This window comes from Schistocerca serialis, chromosome 7 (assembly GCF_023864345.2).
Source record: "Schistocerca serialis cubense isolate TAMUIC-IGC-003099 chromosome 7, iqSchSeri2.2, whole genome shotgun sequence".
Classification (NCBI taxonomy): domain Eukaryota; kingdom Metazoa; phylum Arthropoda; class Insecta; order Orthoptera; family Acrididae; genus Schistocerca; species Schistocerca serialis.
Genome location: NC_064644.1, coordinates 49251823 through 49276357, shown reverse-complemented (window position 1 = coordinate 49276357; position 24535 = coordinate 49251823). Strand labels below are relative to the sequence as shown.

Genomic DNA, 24535 nt, shown 5'->3' with positions numbered 1-24535 from the left:
CGTCGCCTTTGCGTAACCGTCTGCGCGTCTGCAGTTGGTGACGGTGATACACAGGCCCTTAAATTTCTGAGTTGACGCCATTGACCAGTCATGCTTAATAGAAAAGAGTCCTCGGTGCAGTGCAAATGGCGCGTCGTTAGTAGTGTTCGTCAAGCTGAGGGGCACAATTGAAGTTGAAGTAAATCAGTGGATTGATGAAGTGTATAGTGAAACTTCGTTCAGTGACAGTAAAATGCCGCAGTGTGATGATCTTAAGCTGGGAGGAATGAAATGTCTTCATAAAAACAATGGACGCGTTCTCATCTCACGAACAACTTTTTTAATTTTTTGTTTTATTTTTTTGTGAGTGAGGGGATCATTTCCCACGGAAATAGAATAGTTACTGTTCCCTGGAACGTAGAGGAATTTTGTTGGTTCAGCAGTCGCTCCAAGTTCCATTAGGAACTGCGATCACAACTTCATACTTCAGAACTTGCACATGTCTAAGAACAATTCCAACGAAGGTCACCAGAAAATTGTCAATCGGCATTGTCTTTTGCCACGAGAATGATTTCCGTCATAGAAAACCGACAATAAACTTTTTGTACAAGTTGTCTAGTCAGCCGTAGCATGACTTATTTTGAAATTACGACAGCTGTCTGCTTGTAAGGCGCTGTCCCTTATCACGCAGTTAGGGAAAGGAAAAACCTTTTCGGTCACCTGTTCGTGTTCATCGGAAGAAGAGGAATGTGAAGTTCCTGTTCTGCTACCACGTTTATTCACTGCTAAGTACTTTTTTGAATTTTTGACTGTGAATAACAAGTAAAAAAATAATTTTTGCGACCAACTATAAAAGTCACGTCGGTATATTTTGTGGTTCCCTGTTGTCTAACGACAGTACTTGAAATTCGAGAAAGTTCATGTGGAAGAGGTTCTCAGAGATTAGTTTTCATACATTTTCCGTTCCACAGGCCTATATTATGTGGATGTGGAACACGCCAAGAAAAACATATTATATGACGCATTTTTAAATATTTTCCCCTGAATCCAAAGTGAAATGGTGCCGAAGCAAGAGAGTAAAAAGATGGAATACGCAGTTAAGTACAATAATTGTCATAAAAATGTGGGCCTCCGGAGGCACGTGGAGCATTTCCTGAACTATAATAACGGAGAAACGTCAGTGGAAGAGAATGTACAGTGTTAACTCATGTGCACAGCCTAAAATGAAATTGTAGTCTCACTGTTAAAAGAGCAGACTGGAGGCATTGAATATCCACGACACAGTCGTTACCACACGGAGAGAGGAAAAGAAAACACGTCAACAGAGTCGTGCGTCGGTTGGACGATGAGTGTCTGGAAGTCAGGCAACAAGCTCCGACTAGTAAAGCCCACCACGCGGCCACGGCGTACCTCTTTCCAGCGACGTACACGGGATGGGGTCCTCCACAGCCCTGCGACGCATTGCTTCTTGCTCCGGAGAAAGCACCCTCCAGTGCGCGGTGCTTGCAGTGCACAGATCACTGTGCGCCACGCTTTATTAGCCTGTGTTTTATTTTTTGACCAGAGGACAGCGGCAGTTTGCTGACGGATCTGCTCTCTTTCGAACTAATGTGGTTAGAGTTTCAGATTTCTGTGAGTTGTCCAACTTGCTTCCTCAGATGTTAGGGAGATGGTCTTCAGGTGTTACGAGGGTGGCTGTCTCATCCACATTTTTTGTATATGGTCTGCCGGTCACATTTCTGTATACCGTTGTTTCATCTCCTGCGTCGTTTTACTTACGTTTTAATCCCCGGTACAGCACCTGTCATCCTCTCTCCGTTGTATTAAATCCTGTGAGAGAGTAATTGTGTGGGTGTTCGAGGTAGTGCATGGGTGTTGTTTTGTAGATTTCATCCTCACTGTGTGCAGCAATTTTAGCGCTTTTATCCATATTTGTTTCTTTTAATATGTGTTACGGTGCCGGCAACCTCGCCGTTGTGGACGCATTGGAGCGTTCTAGACGGTGTAGGATTGGTACCAGGCTGACACGTGACCATCCACCGCTACAATACGCCATGACAGTAGAGTGGTGTGTTACGTTCTATAGTCGGTTGTGTGGAGTCAGCTCAGTAAGATGAGTTGTGGAGCTGTGACGAAATGGCAGAGTGAGTTTCCGTGTCCGGCCGTACTCAAGACCACGTTGTGAATTACATTGCTCGATTTATTGGTTTTCAATACGGAGTGTCCGACGCCTCTACAAGAGATGGTGTATCACCGGTAGCTGTGTAACAATACATAAGAACAAATTGTAAAAAGATCCGAACAGAAAGGGAATAAAGACGTATGTCAAGCCATATCGGTGAGAATCGACTTCAAACCCGACAGTAGTTGCTGCTGTCGGTGAAAGCAAGACATTTTCAACCAGTCTCAGCGCGGACATTACAGATGGAACTGCATGCAGTAGACATTTGAAATAGGGCACCTCTCAAAACTTCACTCCTCGCGGGGGCACATAAAAATGCAAGTTTTCAGTGGACCACAGCTGACTGGAGGCGCAATTTTGTCTATTGTCAGTCGATGACAGCCAAATGAGGCACTCGACAGTTGAACCAGAAAGGGATCTGTTTCCGTGATGATGGTTTTCATACTGTGATTTGGGCTCACTTATTCAGGTAACACTGAAAATGAGCCAAACTGTTTATCTAACATTCACGATGACTAAGTGTAGGCCATTCTGCCGTTTCATGGTGCTTATATTGTGGAAACACCTGCCTTTCAAGATGACAACAGCCGCGTTTAACAGTGTTGCGCGCGTTCGTCGTTCCTGGTGTCACAAAAACTCAGACAGCCTGTGGTATCTCGAATGGTCCGCTAAATTACATCTTAAACCCATCGAAAATGTCTGAAACTATCTGGAAATGCGGATAGAATGTAGCAAACAATACACCCTTAATTTTTGTAGCTCTGCGTTATCCAACCATAAATGAGTGCCTTCAGCGAGATACGACATACGGGAACAAACTTGTGGATACTCTTGCTCGGCGAATTGAGGCCATTATGGAGGACAGAGCCGGTGTTACACAGTATTAGCTTGATGTCTCCTTGGACTGGTTTATTTTTTTGTCCGGTGTACTCATCAGTGTGCGTAAGACAGGCGGGAGTCGATTAGTACATAGAATCAATTAATAAAACTTATGTGCTACAGATAGCTCTATCAAAAAATTCGTCAGTTGAATAAGTGTACTTGGTCGCCAATAAATAATTCAGATTCTTCATAAACTGTATTTTATCGATACCTAACGTTCCACTGTGGTCATTATTTTGTTTGTATATGAGTTTGCAAGACAGCCTCGATTTTAAACCACAAACAATTATTAAAAGGGCAATTTGAGCTTGAAAATTTCAGTGTGGTGTGAGGAGTTTCCCAAAATATATCGCATGACAAAGAAATATTTTGTGTCTATATCAGTCCTCGTTGAACTCATCGTGATAGCCGTATGTGCAAAAAGCTCCACTACTCAGACGGGGAGATGCACCGGACCCGGATCGAATCCGCCCGGCGGATTAATGACAAAAAAAAAAAAAATGGTTCAAATGGCTCTGAGCACTATGGGACTCAACTTCTGAGGTCATTAGTCCCCTAGAAAGTAGAACTAGTTAAACCTAACTAACCTAAGGACATCACACACATCCATGCCCGAGGCAGGATTCGAACCTGCGACCGTAGCCGTCTCGCGGTTCCAGACTGCAGCGCCTAGAACCGCACGGCTACTTCAGCCGGCGATTAATCACAAGAGGCGGTGTGCCTGCCAGTTTGGATGCGGTTTTTGGGCAGTTTACCACATCCGACCAGGTGAATAGCGGGCTGATACCCAAGTTACACAATTCACAAACATTTAGAAAACTTCCGCGCACTTTCACTTGAATAACACTACACGCAGTCAGTTGGGGTGACGTAGGAAGGGCATCCGGCTGTGGTGTGGCGTCAGTTCGAAGGCCCCCAGCTCCACGCTGACATTCAACTTCTTTACGTCGCGGTCAACACTTATTGGTTCCAGTTTCATAAACCGAGTCTCTTCGCGCAGTTTTTTTCATTTTGTCGGGGAGTTCGTTGTGTACTGATTATAGTTCTGAAATATCCGTCTGAATTGTAGATACGATGTGAGCTAACTCGTCAAGTGCACTTAAAAGATTATTTTGCTTTTCGGTGTGCTCTTCTGATCTATACGTAGTTTTCTTTTGTATTTCGATAATCTTGAATATTTGATCAAAATCTTTCAACATATCAAAATTGTTCGACATATTTGTAAAATTTTTGATCAAAATTATTCCTCATACTACTTATAACAGTATAATGTTGCACTGTTTACAGACATTGTTTTAGCGTTCCCTTGCAGAAACTGAAAGAACAATGAAAAATTTTCTACATAGATTTTTATAAATGCAAACACTTATATGAATTGTCATTTCCGGTGTGACTATAGGTGCTGATTTTTCTGGAAATAGTTAAGATCGTCATTTTACCTCGTCATTGTGCGGTCTTCCAACCTCTGTAATTTAATCGTCATCCGCCTGCATTCAGCAATAGGGGTAATTTTTCGTCCCGCCGTACCGCGTCTTTTATCCATTAGGTATCATTTTGTAGGGTCGGGTTGATAGAACAATTTAATAGCTCTGTTTTCATAAAAGACTCGTATATTTCCCTTTAACAGTGGAGTTTTTGTTACCGAGAGTTAACATGGCTGATTCGCTCAACATACTCCAGCAACTTCCCGTTTGGGCAGAATAAGATAATTAAAAGAAACTGAATGTAGCTCAATCTTCGACTTTCGTTCACAACTTCAAAGATAAGTTTTCTCAGTTCCTATTACTATGTACAGTTTGCAGAAACCGATTAAAAAAATGTTTATCGTCAGAAAAAAAATTTTCTTTTCTCATTCTTCCTAGATAGTTTACATGGACACCCTTTAAATTAAGTGTGCCACATTTGTTGGTAATCATGCTGGCCATGTACAGGTGCGGGACAAAGGCACAAGGAAGAGATCAGACTTTTATGATATTCGTATCAGCTGGACAATGCTGAGTTTGCATCTGCAAAGGAAATCCTAAATAATGGTTGCGAATAGTCCAAAGAATAGTAAAGAAAAACTTGTTACTCCTGCTTTTTAAATCGTTTCCCAACTGGTGCTGTAGGGCGAACAGTAGTACTGAAAAACATAAGTGAATGCTCTGCAGAACGCCGCGTGTGTAAAATCTCTGCTGGTTCGGATCACAGCATGTCTGTGTAGACTCGAATGTTTCGTTCAGAAAATTATCAAACTGGGGAAAATCGGGAATGCACACATGAGATGTTTGGGATATTTTTTACAACTATTTTCAACGATGCGGTGACCGGGGTTGTGGGAACTAGCTGTAGTGAGGCAACGAAACGATCAAGGCAGTTTTAATCAAAATATTTTAACAAACCCCGCGTTTCTGGTAGGAGTGCATTAGACTTTGTCAATGTTGATTGAAAAGACAGATTACTAACAACACCGTGAGCTCACGGCAAATGATAATTAACCGCTCCTCTTCTAAATTAGTTACAGAATACTGGTAGTAGTTTACAAGATATAATGTGTCTCTTAGAAGAAACAAGCGTAGCGTAGCAAAGATTTCCGAAACGATCGCCCTCCGGAAGGAAATGTGGCCAGAGGATTGTACTGGATACTTATAGAAATAATATAAATATGTATGATATCTGTAGAACTTGTTTAAAAACGGTAACGTAAGAGAATACAGTCCATTTTAGTTTCCTAGTCGATGTATATTAATAATAAATAAATAAAAACTCCGCTTGTGGCATTTGTCTGCTTGCGACCGCACGTGGGGTCGAGCATGCCGCATCGACTTGGCAGTTGTCCTAGAAGCCGGATGCACGGCGTATTCCAGTAGCAGAGTCGCTGCTTTAGTCGGTTCGATGAGACCGTTGGTCGATGTTCTGTGCTCGGAATGAAACCGGACAAAGAATCTCATACCGCCCCCGGAGTTATTTATAACAGCCGTCTGTATTCGGGCGCATTGACCGCGGCGGCCGAAGCGGCCGGGCGCTGTCCTCTGCTGATGGCTTTTCAGAAACTCACACCACCGCTCGCGGAGGGGGAGATGTGTGGAGGCGAATGTAATGAAAACTGCTCGTAGTACGGCGACAGGCACACGTATTTGCGTGGCATCAAAGGATGCCGACTCTGAACTGTTCGTCATATCTGTAAAATTGTTGATCAAAATTATTCTGCATACTACTATTAACACTATAATGTTGCACTGTTTACAAATATATTAATTGTTAATAAATTAGTATTGAACCTTCTATCTGAGCCTTTATAGCCACTGATGTCTGTAGCGTTAGGCGACAAAACTTAAACCACAGAAATTAGGCTTGGACCACGACCTAACGACCACAAAACAAATCCTAATTAATTGTTAATAACCATCTTATTAGTGTAGGTCAGCTGGTTCCTTCACCATACGGTATCGTTTCATGGCACAGAAAAACAGTTAGATGCTACACGAGAAATTGAGAGAGTTGTCTGAAGAGTAGTTTAATAAAAAAAACTTAATTAATTTTACAATAATCGTTACCAGTCACAATTGTTGGCGTCTTGCTCACATTGCTGTCAATGAGAACTTAGTTAGTTGAATATAATCAGTTAATTATGGCAGTACAAAAACATATTGCTGCTAGGGAATCGAACGAGATCTTTGACTTTCGTTTTGTGGGCGTTAGGCCGTGGTCCAAGACTAATTTCTGTGGTTTAAGTTTTGTCTCCTAACGCTACAGACGTCATCGTTTGCTATAAAGGCTCAGATAGGAGGTTCAATCCTAAGAGATACTCAGCAAACCTTATTGTTAGTGGTGGAAAAGCACACTTCAGAAAGACAACGAATAGTGATAGTTGCACCGTTCCTTAGTACACGCCAGGACAACGATACCATAAAGATAATCGTTGTGCATTTAAAGATATGTTTTTGTATCGCCGTAAATTGCCTGATGTTTTCCACTAGGAAGGTACTGAATTTGCAAATTTAGCAAGATACGAACAGAACGACACTGACACAATTAGTGTACAAAGAGTTTTTAATTTTAACAACAGTAACGAGAGGAAAAAACCTATATAATTTTTTATTGGTCAGGACTTGAGCTCCTTTCCGTAGGGAGTTCATACGATGTCATCGCGATGAATGCGCGTTCATATTAATGACGCGCTGCTTCGTTGCGTAAGACGTCGCATTGTAAATTTTTCCCTCGGCGCACGGGCGAAGTAAGCTACGCCAACATATTGGCAGTCGCACGGAGAGCAGCCCGCCTCACGCAATGCTGGTGCTACAACGTATGTGTTGTTTCTCTGGTGCCAAACACCAGTCGTCGTCTTAATCAGACAGAGGGCTGGCCTACATTTACGTTCATACTCCGCAGCCCACCGTACGGTGCGCGGCGGAGGATGTCTTGTACTACTACTACTACTACTACTAGTAGTAGTAATTTCCTTTCCTATTTAACTCGCAAACAGAGCGAGGGAAAAACGACTGCCTGTTTGCCTCCGTACGATCCCTGATTTCTCTTGTCTTCGCGGTCCTTAAGCGAAATGTACGTTGGCGGCAATGGAATCGTTTTGCAGTCTCTGCAAGTGCTTGTTCTCTAAATTTTCTACGATTGTGATGCATCTCTCCGCGCTGATCTCTCCTGTGAAGTTCTTCATTTCTGTATAACTGCTGCAGTTAGCATCGATTTGAACTTGCTTACTGTAGTTAAGCCTTGGTGTCTCTCTAGACTTTTTACATTCCTCTGCCCCCTCACGCTTTCCACCGTTACCAAATTGACAGGTCCTTCATCACTTAGGGTGTGTTCTGTCAACCAATACTTTCTCTTAGTAAAGTCGTGCCATAAATTTCTTTCATCCACAATTCGATTCGGTGCCTCCCAAGTAGTTATCCGAGCTATCCAAATAATATTCAGCAATCTCCTGTTGCATCATGTTTCAAAAGCTTATGTTCTTTTGTAACAGTTTATCGTTCACGTTTTTCTTTCGTATAGAACTACACTCCACACACATACCTTCAGAAAATTCTTCTTAACACACCAATTTATGTGTTAACCAATATCTTTTCAGAAACGGTTTTCTTACTAGTGCCAGGCTGCAGTTTATATCCCCTCTACTTCTACCATCGTAACTTACTTATATGGCCAAATGAAAAAAACTCATCTACTACTTTAACTTCCCTAATTTAATCCCCTCACCTTTGCTTAACTTAACCTTTGTTGATGTTCATCTTCTATACCACGGAAAATACAGATCTGGATGGGTGGACGGAGACTGTAAGCCGCACTTCCCCAGTACCCCAGCTGCAAATGCAAGCTAACCGCTTGGCTTCTCCGTATGAAGACATTTTGGATTTCATATATTGGATTGGTGGATAAGTTAGTAGCGTTTTCCATAAGTTTAATAAACACAACTAACTTTAGTCATCAATAATACATTCTCCTTCACTATTTACAATCGTCTGCCAACACTGGGACAACTTTTCGATTCCGCGAGTGTAGAAATCAGCTAGGTTTGAGGCGAAGAACTCGACGGCCCTTGTTCGGAACTCATTTTCAACTGGAAAAGAAGTTCCTTGAACGTTTTCCGATAGACAGCAGAAAAGTAGAAAATCTGAAGGCGCAAGATCAGGTGAATAAGATGTGTCCGAAATTACGTCCCAACCCAACAACTACATAGTGTGTCTTGTCAGTGTACAACAACACGGTTGGGCTTTATCGTGGAGTAGCATCGCCTTCACGCAGCCTTTCTGGTTGTTGTTCTAAGATTGCGTCTGCAAGACGTCTCAGTTGTTAATAATAAATAGCAACAAAGCTGATTGTTTACACCTAAGGGAAACAATTCGTAGTACATCACACCGTCACTGTTCCACCAGATGCGTAGCATTATCGTTTGTGGATGCGCGCAAATCTTTTTACGTGGAGTTGCTGTTTTGTTTAGGCTCATGTTTATGTTAGAAAAAACACCATTTCTCATCACAAGTAATGGTAAGATAGGAGTGCTCAGTGTTGTTCACGAGCCAATTGATGACGAACGAGCAGAGAAGTATATATGGCCACCCGCTGGTTATTGTGATTTTTCGCTTAGGTCATGCGGTACCTCCCCCTCGCATTGCAAATGTCGCGCGTTGGTGAAATGATCACAATTCATCACGTTTGCCACTTCTCGAGTACACTGACGTGGATCATTGTGGATTAATGCGTTTAAACGAGCTTCGTCAAATCACTAAGGTCTTCCTGAACGTGGGCAGAAAATCCCCACACATGGCCCAAATGTTTCTGGCTGCCTCCGCTGCTGTCACCCCTCTGTCGAAGTCGGACAGAATAATATGTCGCAAGTGTACAGATTTTCCACCTGGCACTCCATTTTCTGTCGTCCACAGCTCCACTTAATGTCTCCAAATGACAATATGTAAACTCACATAGGAACAGTAAACTACAAATAAAAAATGACAATACATAAATGAAGCCATAAAATCATAGCTTCAAACGTATCCAGCAACCAAATACTCTCCGCAGTGCTTTCATAATATTCACTTTGAAATTAAAGTTAATGCACCGTGAAGACCTTGACCAAACTAATTTCCATGCTTATGGGATATATGTATTAAAATTTCAGCCTTACACAAGCTTATCATCAGTACAGGAAAAAGGCATTCTCACATATGAGTCGTGTGAATGCGTTGTAGCTACTGGGTGTGTCTAGCTGTACTGGAACTTTTCAGGTTGAGATCACAACATAGCGTGCCGAGAGAGGAGGTGAACATGTAGCTTGTCGCCATCTTTCGAACTCTGAAAACGGTCGCAGCGTTGACGTAATGGATATGAGGGCATTATACCCACAGGTCGCACAGACAGCTGATTGCAGTTCAATGGTCACAAAAAGAGTGGTAACAAGAGTAGGCACCGATCCGTCCAGAAGGACCACACCACACCATAACAAGATCTTTGGATTGTTCAACTGCCTATTACGAACAGACGGATGAGAACGGCTAAAATACGTGTAGTGCTTACGGGCAGTGTTAGCCTGAATTCTCCGTCGACTTGAATCGTTGGTTGTCGTGAAGGAGTTGAACAGGTAGCGCAGTGTTCAATAGAGGTCTGACGCGATAAAAAAAATCTTATTACATGTGCGGTATTGTGGGGTGCCTTTCTTTCCTTCGAACTAACCATTAGGCATTGGTCTTGCTTTCCCGTATCTAATTAAATAAGCACAGAAGAAACAGTGAAAGCGTTGCTAAAGTAATAGTTGTGTGAATGGTTTGGTGGGACTTGTAAACTAAGAAAAGTATTTTAATAGCAAGAATAGAGGAGAAACTCCAACGTAATTGTATTGGATATGGAACTGCGACGGATTTAATGTTTCAGTGTCAAAAGAACAGAAACAAAAATATGTATGTGGGCCAACGACACGAGTACTGGTTCTTGATTAAATGCCAAAAGTCTATCGTCATAATATGATAGACGTGCAAAACAGACAGAAAAAGAAATTACAACGTGAAACTTCCTGGCAGATTAAAACTGTGTGCCCGACCGAGACTCGAACTCGGGACCTTTGCCTTTCGCGGGCAAGTGCTCTACCAACTGAGCTACCGAAGCACGACTCACGTCCGGTACTCACAGCTTTACTTCTGCCAGTACCTCGTCTCCTACCTTCCAAACTTTACAGAAGCTAAAGTTTGGAAGGTAGGAGACGAGGTACTGGCAGAAGTAAAGCTGTGAGTACCGGACGTGAGTCGTGCTTCGGTAGCTCAGTTGGTAGAGCACTTGCCCGCGAAAGGCAAAGGTCCCGAGTTCGAGTCTCGGTCGGGCACACAGTTTTAATCTGCCAGGAAGTTTCATATCAGCGCACACTCCGCTGCAGAGTGAAAATCTCATTCTGGAATTACAACGTGTTTAAATTCATCCACTTTAGGTTTCTCTGACATTATCAACTCGTCTATACCTGGGATTGTGTTCAACTTATCACTGTAAACACAAGAAATTGAGTTCTGTAAACGATTTTATTCCCTAATTTGAATATACGCCTCTCTGCTCAGAGTAATAAGAATCCTCAAAACGTAGTCGCCTATTTACACGAAGTTTTGTGCCTTTCATAACATGTACGCCATGTTAATTACACTACTTGCTCAAAAGTGTACGGACATCTATTAGAGGATATTGATACGAGGTGTGTCCACCGCTCGCCCTTACGACAGTTTGAAGGACACTTTCAGTGATGTCTGAATGGCTATGGAAGAATGGAAGCACATTCTACTTGATGAGCCGAAACTAGAGTGTACAGTGATGTTGGATGCTGGGGTCTGGAGTGAAGTCGATATTCTAACTTTTTCCAAAGATGTTCCACTGGTTTCAGGTCGTAACTCTTGGCAGGTCAGTCCATTTCAGGAGTGTTATTGCCCACCAACCGTTGCCTCACAGATTCTGCTTTATCACCGTGTGCTTTGTCATGCTGATACAATAAGTCATCTGTATCTACATCTATACTTCGCAAGGCATCTTATGTAGTGTGTCGGAGGGTACTTTTTTCCCCTTTTTACTTTTCGAGTCGCATATGGATCAGGGAAAGAAAGATTGCTGGTAAGCCTCTGTGTGGGTTCGAATCTCTCTAATTTTACTCTCATGATGTCAGGAGGCGCGAAAGCATTCGTCTCGGGTGCCCCACCACTACCGCATCCTAGGGCAGCAATCTGAAGTCTGTGGACCATGAACAACACAGCTCCCTGCTGTTTACGGTTAGTGGCTAGTTTTGCCCTGCGTCTGTACACAGCAGATGCAGTTCCTATCCATCTTCAACAAGTTTTTGTCTGTATCACAAGTAATGTAACACTAACCCAAGAAATGACTTGGTGCAATCGAAATTCGCCTCCTACGCTACCTCCAGTCTACACTACCCAAGAAATTCGCTGCACACAAGGCTATGGACTAAAGTTTACGAAAAGAAAACCTTAGAACGAGATAGTAAATTCTAGTCTGCTGAGTAAAATACACAGGTACAGTTTGCTTCTTCACATAAGTACGTGAAAAAATCCCTGGACTGTGTGTCTGTTATATTCAGTACAGCACTAGAGTGCTGTAAAATGCCTTCATATCCTTCCACGCAATGATGGGACAGCACCGTAACAACAAAGAACACACCGATACCGAACACGACGTTCACCGTAGTTCACTGTTGGCAATATACATGACGGACGGTAGCTTCCTCCAGGCATTAGTCAGTCACACCCGTCCATCGGATTGCCACATCTTTTTAATACCCCACGCACACTCTTTGTGCTAGCTGGGCTGCTGAAAGCACTTAGGAGCTAACGAGTGAGTCCATCAGCTGAATTCATGCGATTTTCAGCTGTCCGCTATGCTCGACAGTCTGTGTCCATCAGTACGAGAGTCGTGGTTGTCCCTTAGCGTTTCAAATTCACAGTGATATCACCAGCAATCGACTTGGGTAACTTCAGAACGATTGAAATGTCCCTGATGGACTTGTTACCCAGGTGGTGACATCCAAAGCCTAGTCCACGTTCGAAGTCGCTGAGCTCTCCTGACCGATTCACTCTGCTGTCCGTGATCCATTCTGCTGTTGCTGTTTCTCTTCTGACAACGCAGGACTCCCGCCACCTTTTATATGGCGGGTCCGTCTCTTGTGACATCTAGTGGTCGATTCCACATTTCAAAGGGTATCTGGATAATTTTGCTGAGATAGTGTGTAGTAAACTGTTGTGATCTTTACTTATTTACGTAACAAATTACCATCGTGCTGCAGCAGTAACGATTGGTAAAGACCATAGAATTCGGAAAAATCTTGTGGCAGCCTGAAAATACACACAAATAATTAATTCTGTTTTACAGGAATTGAACAAAGAAAGTCTTACATCATGCCTGCTAACGTGTCTGAATTCAGATTCAAGAAGACCAGGAACTGAAATTAAAAATAAATGAAGTGAATTTACTTTAAAATAAAAACAAAATACCAAGGCGGTCTGTTCGCAAGTGCACATCGTTGTAAATTTGTGACCTCAAAATTTGTGGCGGTCAAGAATCAGTACATTGTTGCTCTATTCTCTGCATTGGAAGTGCTTGGATTCCCCTTGGAAGGCTGTCCACAAAGCCTGTCCCATTCTCCGACAACGATCCTCGTGAGCTCGTGCAACGTGTGATGAAGGTTACTTCGACGAAACACGGCAATTTCCAACTTGTCCCAGTTACGCTCAGTCGGACTCAACAGATAGCGCACTCTATCACATTTGGTCGATTCTTCTCTTGTGGAGATGGGTATCCCCGCAACTGACCTGCGTTCGTTATTACACCGCAAGGTTTTTCAGCTTTGGGAGACGGAATGGCAAAATCTCAGTACGCACAACAAACTGCGAACCATTAAGGGCCCACGAATGTGTGGAAGTCCTCGATGAGGGCCTCTCGCAGGGACTCTGTGGTTCTCTGCAGGCCATGCTTTGGGGACCCACGGCTACCTCCTGCGCCGTGAAGACCCACTTCAGTGTCGGTGTGGCTTCCGGTTGACAGTGGCCCATATTCTTCTGCTGTGTCCTTCTTTGGCTGCCCTGCGACTTGATATTCGGTTGCCGGACTCGTTATCATTGATTTTAGCAGACAACGCCTCATCGGCTGATTTGATTTTACTTGTAATCCGCGAGAGTGGATTTTTTCATTCGATCTGAGTTTTAGCGCATGTCCTTCGGCCCTCTGTGGCCTCCACCCTAGTGCTTTTAGGGCGAAGCTTCTAACGTGTTGCAGGGTGGTTGGCTTTTCCTTTTTATTTTCGTGGTCGGCCAGCCACTGTAATCTGCTTCCTTGTTGTACTCTCTTCTAACTGTCTCTTGCATCTCTCTGTTGTTTTCTTGCCCTTTTGTTCCCTTTAGTGTTCGTTGCCTTTCCTTCGTTCTTGTGGTCTTTCCTTTCTTTCTGTTTTGTGTTATATGTCTCGTCTGTTTTATTCTCACAGTTGTGGCATTGTTTTATTAGGAACAAGGGACCGATCACCTCGTAGTTTGGTCCCTTTCCCCCCTCTTTTAAACCAGCCAACCAACTAGCACTTCTGGACGAAAGGAAATTGCTACAGACGGAAGTGGAGCTGCGAGCGCGGGTCGAGAGTCGTGCTTCGGTAGCTCATTCGGTAGAGCATTTACCTGCGAACGTCATCCGGCACACGTTTTTAATCTGACAGATAGTGACAAATGGGCGCACAACCCGTAGCAGAGTGAAAGTTCTTTCTGGAAACCGCCTATTCGTCGGAGAACAATTTCCATGTCTAATTTCTTCGCGCACCACGGTGCGAAGGTTCGTACTGTGAACTATGTATGGTTAGGCCGGATTGACTGTGCGAAGGCGTTACTTGGCATGTGGGTTGAAATAGCCATCTCCGCGTGCGCTACTAAGTTTCTCTGGGGATGCACATTCCTTTTCCCCCCATTACTTTAGTTCAAAGTACGTAGCGATTTCCGTGGTCAAAGGAGTGATAAAGGCTTACCTACCGGGTGATCAAAAAGTCAGTATAAATTTGAAAGCTGAATAAATCACGGAATAATGTAGATTAGTGGTTAACGTCCCGTCGACAACGAGGTCATTAGAAACGGAGCACAAACTCGGATTAGGGAAGGAAAGGGGCCGTACTATTTCGAAGGAACCATCCCGGCGTTTGGGTTAAGCGATTTAGGGAGATCATGGAAAATGTGAATCTGGATGGCCGGATGTCGGTTTGAGCTGTCATCCTCCCGAAAGCGAGTCCTCTGTGCTACTCAGCTTGGTATACCGATTTTTTTATTTTTATTTAATTTTTTATATATATATTTATTTATTTTTTAAGAAAAAGAGGGAGCTCACTAACACTTCACGTTAAGAGATTGGCGCAAAACCTTTTTTGAACTGTATGTTTTCGCTGCTGTTTTTACGATCAAAATTCCGCAAGTATAGGTGAAACTTGCTGCTGTGTCGCGTGCGCAGTGGAGCTGCACACCTGCCGGAGGTTGGGTTCCTCCCGTCACCGTGTGAAATGAGAGCCCACTCGTGCAGTGGACTGTAACCACGCCCAAGCAGTGGGGGGCGGGGTGGCGGTGACTCAGCGCTCCACCGGACCAGAAAAGCCGCGTCACAGGTTTCCTGGCTTCGACGCTGCTCACCGCTCTCTAGCGAGCAGACTAGAGCGGATCACGTCGCGCAAGGCTAGGATTTCATCCGCCTTACGTCATTACCGAATCACTAAGCGCGTAACGAATAGGGGCTCGAAGTCTGCTCATGCATTCGTACGTGGAGGAAGGTCTTGCACGACGTCAGGAAGTGTGTGTTCCTCCGTACCGTATATTGATTTTCAACTCGCGACTACGTCTCTCGTATTACACGTTGCGACAGTCGCTCGAATGTAACAATTTTCAACAGGAATTCAATCTTTTTTTTTAGCTCTCTCCCCTCACAAAATGATTTGCACTCCTTTGTTTTCTTGTGTAAGACACGCAATAAGATGATTAACCTTTTCTTCCCCGGTTTCCCCATTCTGAATTGATTCAGTCGGACAGAGCTTCCAAACATTAGGTCGACATTTCAGAATAGTAGAAAACAATTCTGTAAGTGATTTTATTCGAGAACTTTTTTTTTTCCAAGACTTGTTTGAGCGAGCGTAATGAACTGGTTCTCCGAGGTAACAAATAGCAGTCAAAAGAAGTCGAGTGAACGAGCAAACCATATAAATGTCGACATTCGTTAGACTTCCATTATTTGTGCACCCGTCATGCTACAGTGTCGGCTGTTTGTTTTTGAAGAACAGGTGAAGCGCACAGAAGTGTGTTCTGACTGGATTAAGTGTTCGATGGTTATTGTCATGGTAGTTTTCCATGTTTTAGAGAGCCATAGCTAAATAACTTCCACCTTCTCAAACGTACTTCCCTTAGTTGCAACGATGTGTAATTGGCATAAATGAAAACTCTTATATGTACTCAGACAAGTTGGTCATTGGTGTGGATTTTATACAGCAGTGAGATCAGCACTTTGCTCTGAGGAAGACCGTTCTTTTGCATCCTCCATCGACTTTCCGTGTTTTTTAGGGTGACGAAGGATCGTTTATTCTGTAGTAGACATTGGATGAACAACATTTCGCGGTAGTCGTTAGTGATGGTATAAACCTTCACAAGTTTCTATGGCTGGCTGTGTCATACGCCACTGTTGGATCAACGAACGCCACACGTGGAATTTTTCCTCTTTCTTACCCATTCCGTATGCGCTGAGTGAGATTAAGTGTGTCACTGAAACATGATTTTCGTGGGCGAAATACTGCCTGTATAATGAGGGTCCGGCTACATGTCCCGATATTAGGTTCAAGACCTTTCTATCCAATATTTTGTAGATATGACAGTCGAAATTTCTTGTGGTCTGATCGTTTCAAGGTTTCAGCAAGGCTTTAAACAAATTGGATAATTATAATATGGATGCCCAGTTGTTAGATTTAACATTGAATTTCTAATGCTTGGTCCGAATATTTTTATTTCTTATACTCGTAGATCATCTAGGCTGCAGCTTTGTTGTTCTTCGCGAGTTGCTGGGTTGCCTGTAGTTCCTCTAAACTGAAAAGGTAAACAAGATAGTAATTTTCTTCGGTGTTTCTTTCCAGCTTCATCCTTTCAGGTCTTATTTTGGATTTGTAATTTAGCAACAGATTATGCGATGTATAATCAAAGGTTCCGGTGGTCACGTCAGCCGAAGGTCTAGTCTGGTAATGGCTATGGGTTTCCAAAAGTTGCCATGCTTTATGGTCGCTATGTTCCATGTGCTGTTAGATTGTAAGACATTCCCCTTCAGAAGACAGATATGGTAGACATCAGTTGTTCGCCTGTTTTAACTGTCTCCGCAGCGAAGATCTCTTAAGTGAATAGATGTTCATATTTCTCCAGCCCCTAGGGATGTTTCTTCGTCAGATGTGGTCCTCACTAAGTCCCAATAACTGATCGTAACTTTCTGGAACATTTTCCAATCTTTACACTTACCTTAATTTGAATAGAACACTGCCGAATTGCTTCCCAATCTAACGACCTGTTGTCGACAGGATATTGAACACTAATCTTCTCTTTCTCGAGTTCGGGAAAACATAAATCTTGATGCCTTATGGGTATTTGAACCCAGCTATTCCCGAATGCTTGTCCAGAGTGCTAACCATCGCGCTATCTTACTCGTAACAGTGAAGCGATATTCTACTTTTATCATGGACCACTGCAAATTCACTACCAACCACGCTCGTCTGAGCTAGCGCCTCTTAACAAATGACATAAATGTAGGTGATAGACGTTTCTCCATACTTAACGCATGATATAGTGTGCAGTTATTGATGCGGTATCAAGATATGGCTAAGTATTTTTACGTTTCCCCTGAGAGAATACATCATAGGTTAACCGTTACATATATAAAAAGTCTGAACTCGTCGATAATACAATATTAAATTTGTAGTTTGGCATAATTTTGATCGTTTAGGCGTGTAAAACGGCCGATGCAAGAAACACTTTTTTTCCCTGTATCGTAAGCGTACAATCTAAATTGTAGGAGTCCACTAGCTCTTTGGATTCATTTTCATCACCAAAGTGTTATTCTGCACTTCCATACACATTTACAATCCTGCATAGCACTTGAATGATGATCAGAGAATAATTGTTACTCTCATCAGGACAACGTTGAGATCTTAACGAGTGACGGTGGCTATAATGGTGTAATTAGAACACAAATCACTCCATACAACGTAGCACCTAATGGTACTGTTAATGAACGACCAGTATGCGTCACCTTCTATTATTATAACAATAAAATACTGTTGGCTTAATCAGCAGAAGTGTGGCTTATAATTTACTGTTGGCTAAATCAGCAGAAGTGTGGCTTATAATTTTATCAGCTTATGCATGAGGATGGATTAATATTTGGTAAATAATAATTAATGTTAGCGACGGTTTCGGAGACGAGACACTTTAACTTCGTGCAGATTCGTGTTAAGGAACGTCAAATTAGGATTATTGCGGCAGAAGTATGAACTAATGAACAAATTTGGTGTGTTCGTTACTGTCGTCCACTTCTGAAGAGTAAAGAGGTGTAGTTTTGTTTCCCAAAGACAGAATCCTAAATGAATTTCATAGCGATGTGCTTTGCGTGTTGGAGCAAATCAGGGTAAACCGTAGTTTTGTTTCCAGACGGTGCATATTGTAAAAAAATGAAATGTATAGGGGAATGAAAATCACCATGCAGGGAACTAATTAATTTTGTTTTGCAAAATAGTTTTAGAACGTAACAGCTTCACTTAGAATGCAAGCAATCACTACGGGTTTACAAGCAGTGCAAATACGCCAGGCAGGATCAATGTAAAAAAGTCTCCGGTTTTTCGAAAAACGCGGGATGGTTCATAGTGGTCCTCCGCGCGTTTGAGTGACCATTGCCCAGACAATTCAGAATGGCCTCGCATCGACATGTGGGCGTTTTATAACTCAATTTTACATGTCTTATAGTATGCTGTAGTCACTAGATGACGAAGAACCCGAGGGGCGACGAAGAAACGCCACTGAACTCATTAAACCAACGGCAAACTGCTCCTTTAGACAGTGAACACTATGCAAAAGTCTGCTGCAGACGCGTAAAAAGTTGATTGGTATTGCGTTCTATCTTAATATTATAAATTTAGTCGGATGGGAAATACACTCCTTTTCACTTCTACTTCTGGGAAGGTGTTTATGCGTCGCGAAACAGATGACTAGCTGCCTTTCCCGCTTGACCGAACAAACTAAAACTACTACTGCCTATTGACAGTGGAATAACCCACGGAACGCTGTTCTTATAAATGAAACTCTCTACATCCAAGTGGAGTTTCGACACCTTTGGTTCTGAGGTACGAAACCGCAACAATTGGAGCTCTGAGTAAGGTGTTTCAGTACAGAATCAGTTTATTGATAGCGTTCAGTCTGCTACGGATGCGTTCCACGTAATCTCTGCGTGACACATAAAGCAAGAAACTTTGAAATTATGGGCAGTATGAAACAATTCATGGTAATATGGGTAATTTTTGCAGGTTTATGTGGAAAGTAGTAGTTCGGATGGATACGATAACACAGTAAAATTTTAAATGTCAGTGTGTCACTAAGACTGCTTTAGTCTCCTTGTCGTATGGTGCCGCGTAAACTGATTTTACAACTGTAGCATAATATACTGGGTGTTCACAAAGTGACTCAGCCTAATGAATGATTTTGTTTTTTGTTTTGTTTGTTGCAGGTATGATGCATATTTTATTAAGGAAGAAATGGGTTACACACTGCAGCAGAAGGTATTCCTTGCTACCCACTACATTAGATGTGCCAGTTATGCCGAGACTGAATGTCTTCATAGAAAAGAATGGTAAGAATACACAAAGTAATTCCGCCGTCAAGTGGCTGTACGTTCCAGGAGACAAGAAATAAAGCAGATGTAGCCAAAAGTGGTCGACACAAAGTGCTAATACCAGTGACGTTGACAAACGTGCAACCTGCATATTGTTTGAGTCCATTGAAGTCCGTGAAAAGTCTATCTAAGCATCTGCTCGTTACGTTGGGAACTGTGCAAGTATTTCAAGACGCATGCGTACAGATTTTGTGTCGTTGATGCGTTGTTACCTGAAGATAACGGAAACTGTATACAAAGAATCCTTCTTAGGGGGAAGCAACAACTGTACAAGGCCATTTTGAAAAATGAAAGAAACCGCAGAACAGTTGCTAAGTCTACAATCTGTTATTGTGTACACGTCAGGTTTCGCAACACTTAAAGTTCCATCATCAGGGGTAAAAAATAAAAGTACCTAATCATCTGACGTCATCCTCACTCCAATGTGAGCAAAAGGGACAAAAATTTCATAACAACCATTCCTCCGTGCTGCGCTACCGGAACACGAACAGAAAAACTATGTCATACTCACTCAAGGCTAGTACTCGTACTTACTATTACATAGCTTTCCTGCTTGTGTTCCCAGTCACGCAGCACGGGGGAACGGATGTTATGGAATTTTTTCTCTCTTTCGTCCTTTTGACACGGAACCTTTGGTTCTGCGTCAGCATTGGAGTGAGGATGACGTCAGATGATTTGGTCCTTTTATTTTTTACACCAGATGATGGAACGTTAAGTGTTCCGAAACTGATCGTGTACACAATAAAAGATTGTGGATTAATCAACTGTTCAGCGGTTTCTTCGTTTTTCAAAATGGAAATTGCGTAATTTCCTTACTGCGCCTCGTATCGCCTGTAGCGCCGGGTGGCGCACTACATTACATCACATTAAAGGTATTCTATGGATCCCACGGAGAAGGAAGCTCTCAATCATTTGTTTAGATCTTATGAGACACATTCCATCTTGATCGATTTGTGAAAGAACAGGATTCATGAATGTACCCTATTGGAAAATCCATTTGAGCTACAAAAATCTCCTCAATACGCCCAGAAAGTGCGTTTTTGGTGTATCGTGTCGCATTCTCTCATGGCACAGTGAACAGTGAGCGCTGCATACATATGGTGCAATAATTTGTAAACAGTATATCTGAAAACCAGCTACACTACTCGTAAATTTGCTTTCAGCAGAATAAAGCTGAGGCTCATACAGATAGCACCACAATGGCACATCTTGGATCAGTGTGTTCATGGACAAGTGTTTTCGAAGGGATTGTGGCCCCCTCGGTGAACTGATTTGCCATACCTGATTTTTTTTCTTCTGGCGATGTTTTAAGAATGCTGCTTATAAATCTCGCCCTTACACTAATCTCGAAATGCAAAAAGGGATTGAATTATGTCTTGCTGCAGTTGCTCGAAAAAACGTTACATTTTTTTAAGAACATGGTTCATCGTATTCAATTACGTAAACGGCACAGTGGAAGCAGCTTTCCGCACCTTTTATAAGTAAGTAACTTTACCTAACTTTCCCTGCCTTTTTCGACACCTCGTATCAAGAGAGTAGAACAGTACTGTAATACGATACAGGTCTTTGTTAATGGTTTTTCACACAGTCAGTCTCGGCGACAACGATGTCACAGGAATCATCTTGTTACATTGGGTTAACAGAATGGAAGTATCCTTCTCTTTATTCATTCTAGATACCTGGTCGTCGTCGTCTTGTTGGAAAAAATAAGAAATCTTCAGCCATAGAGAGCTCACTGCTGATTAGGCGTGAATTCGCCCGCAACGTGTCGACATTACAATAAACGTGGTGGACTGTACTTCGTGTGTTCATGCATTCCAGGAATAGTTCCTTTGAAAGGGCACAGCCGACTTCCTTCCCCGTCCTTCCCAAATCCGATGAGTCCGATGATCTCGCTGTTTGGTCTCTTCCCCAAACACCTAACATAACCCAACCCGGCACTCCTCCCCGCTTCCAATCGCTAATGGTAAGCGAAAAGAAGGAATATTGATGAGGCCCCGTATGACATTTTCCTCCTACTTTCTTACACAAAGATTTCGCATGACTAGGAAACATGTTTACTTACTCATCATGCAACCCACGATCTCAGAATTTTATGAATAAAATTTTCCATGATTCTCAACTCAGCTCTTGCAGCATCTGTCACTGGAGTTCGATGAGCGTCCCAGAAGAACTGTGTAGTTCGCCAAGGGTTTTAGCCAACGTGAATCCTCACTGTCATGTTCACCAGTTCGGAGACGTTACTAGGTAGATACTTTCCGTCTCAGGAATACCTACTACGATGCTCACATTTGCAGACAAACCGTGAAGAATGTGTCCTCGAATGTACACCTCCATGCACACTCCGCGAATGGAATAAGTAGTAGACAGTTCACTGTCTGTCGTTCATCGCACGCTGTGTTTGTGAAGTGTAAATGTAGATGTAACTCACCTTTTTAAGTGTTACTATATCGAATTTTCAACGTCGATACCGGGAAATTGCCCAAACGAATGTTGCTCGTCAGTCTCGGACTCGTACCAGACTATTTATAGAGGAAGTAGAGGAGACCCAATTCGTCGCAGATTCATTTTGTAAGTGCAGAAGCATCACGGATTTATTCATCTCGTAACACGTTACAGTAGGGGTGTTTTGCATCACGGAGTGACCCCGCGCAGCAGTCGCGACTGGAATGGTAAAAAGGAAAGCAACAGTGGTATGCAAGGTACCCTCCGCCAGTCACAACTCAGGGTTACTTATGCAAAATATATGTAAATGTAGTTGTAGAACCGAACAATGTTACAGCCATTGGTCTCAAATTTGGGAGTACCAGAGTTACAGTCTTCACACAGCCACCCACATTTAAGTTTCCGTGGTTTCCCTAGATTGATGGGATGGTTTCTTTGGGAAAGGACATGGTTGGTTTCCGTCCCCAAACTTAGTGTTTGCTCGCTCTCGAAAGACATTTTAGCGACGAGGAGTTAAACACAGATTTATCCGTCAGATACCAGAGCAGCTTAAGTGTAAACTTACCTGGGGAACAGCTGTAGCAGCATAAAGATCTGGAGCTTTCATTGTCAGTTCGACTTACGGCCACTATCAGTGGCAACAGCTTGGCCAGAGAAGCCGAATTCGCAAAGCTTACACGACTTATTTACGCGTGTCCGCTGTTTGATTATTATGTTCTTTTTTTTTTTATTTGATTGAGGCCTTCAGACAGATCCCCTCACCCAGCATCCGATACTCGTATGTTACAAATATACAGCCAGGACTATCACAAAATGTTTACGTTGGTTATATACATAACAACTAAATTATGATAAGTTCAGAAAGTTAAATATATGTCTATACAGTAACACATAATAAGCTGCGATTAGTGTCTTCACTCTGATAGTAAGCTGTCGTCCACGAGGCACCAAGCACTGCAACAATTCCATTGTCGTTTGGTATCGCAGTTGATAAGCCGAAAATAATAGGGTCGGTGTCCTCCTCCGCGCCACAATTACAGAAGGATGAGTCAGTCAGTTGCCTGTGCAGTCGGAAACGCCCGTGGTTCAAGCGGAGGCGGAACATGGTGACCAGAAACTGTCTGCTCTACATACCAAGATCGCGCTGGGATGCTTGGTAGTGTAGCTGCGTAATGTCTTCACCCCTGTAGTACGATAGGCACCACTTAATGTTCCACAGGTTCTGATCTGCTGCCGCACGTCTTGCAGGAGGTGCATGTTCGTACATCTTCGTTCCTTTGTGGATGAGACACTTTTTAAGAGAGCATCGACAGTTTCATTGTTCATGATACTACGCCCCTTAACCATCAATACTGTGATATTCTTGTTACAGCGATGTAGTTACACAATACGATTCATAGTCGGATACCGAAACAAGGCCCCTGAAGTAGACAACATTCCATTAGAACTACTGACAGCCGTGGGAGAGCCAGGCCTAACAAAACTCTACCATCTGGTGAGCAAGATGTATGAGACAGACGAAATACCTCAGACTTCAAGAGGAATATAATAATTCCAATCCCAAAGATAGCAGGTGTTGACAGATATGAAAATAACGAACTGTCAGTTTAATAAGCCATGGCTGCAAAATACCAACATGATTCTTTACAGACGAATGGAAAAACTGGTAGAAACCGACCTCGGCGAAGATCAGTTTGGATTCCGAAGAAATGTTGGAACACGTGAGGCAATACTGACTTTACGGCTTATCTTAGAAGAAAGATTAAGGAAAGGCGAACCTACGTTTCTAATATTTGTAGACTTGAGAAAGCTTTCGACAATGTTGACTGGAATACTCTCTTTCAAATTCTAAAGGTGGCAGGGGTAAAATACAGGGAGCGAAAGGCTATTTACAATTTGTACAGAAAGCAGATGGCAGTTATGAGAGTCGAGGGACATGAAAGGGAAGCAGTGGTTGGGAAGGGAGTGAGACAGGGTTGTAGCCTCTCCCCGATGTTACTCAATCGGTATATTGAGCAAGCAGTAAAGGAAACAAAAGAAAAATTGGGAGTAGGTATTAAAAACCATGGAGAAGAAATAAAAACGTTGAGGTTCGCGGATGACATTGTAATCCTGTAAGAGACATCAAAGGACTTGGAAGAGCAGTTGAACGGAATCGACAGTGTCTTGAAAGGAGGACGTAAGATGAACATCGACAAAAGCAAAACGAGGATAATGGAATGTAGTCGAATTAAATCGGGTGATGCTGAGGGAAATAGATTAGAAAATGAGACGCTTAAAGTAGTAAATGAGTTTTGCTATTTGGGTAGCAAAATAACTGATGATGGTCGAAGTAGAGAGGATATAAAATGTAGACTGGCAATGGCAAGGAAAGCGTTTCTGAAAAAGAGAAATTTGTTAACATCGAGTATAGATTTAAGTGTCAGGAAGTCGTTTCTGAAAGTATTTGTATGGAGTGTAGCTATGTATGGAAGTGAAACATGGACGATAAATAGTTTAGACAAGAAGAGAATAGAAGCTTTCGAAATGTGGCGCTACAGAAGAATGCTGAAGATTCGATTGGTAGATCACATAAGTAATGAGGAAGTGTTGAATAGAATTGGAGAGAAGAGAAATTTGTGGCACAACTTGACTAGAAGAAGGGATCGT

General features: G+C 42.7%; 1 protein-coding gene across 1 annotated transcript in view; it reads left to right on the top strand.

Moving 5' to 3' along the window:
- LOC126412726 (myotubularin-related protein 6) overlaps positions 1 to 24535 on the top strand; it is a 437584-nt gene that overhangs the window by 99091 nt on the left and 313958 nt on the right. The window lies entirely within an intron of this gene.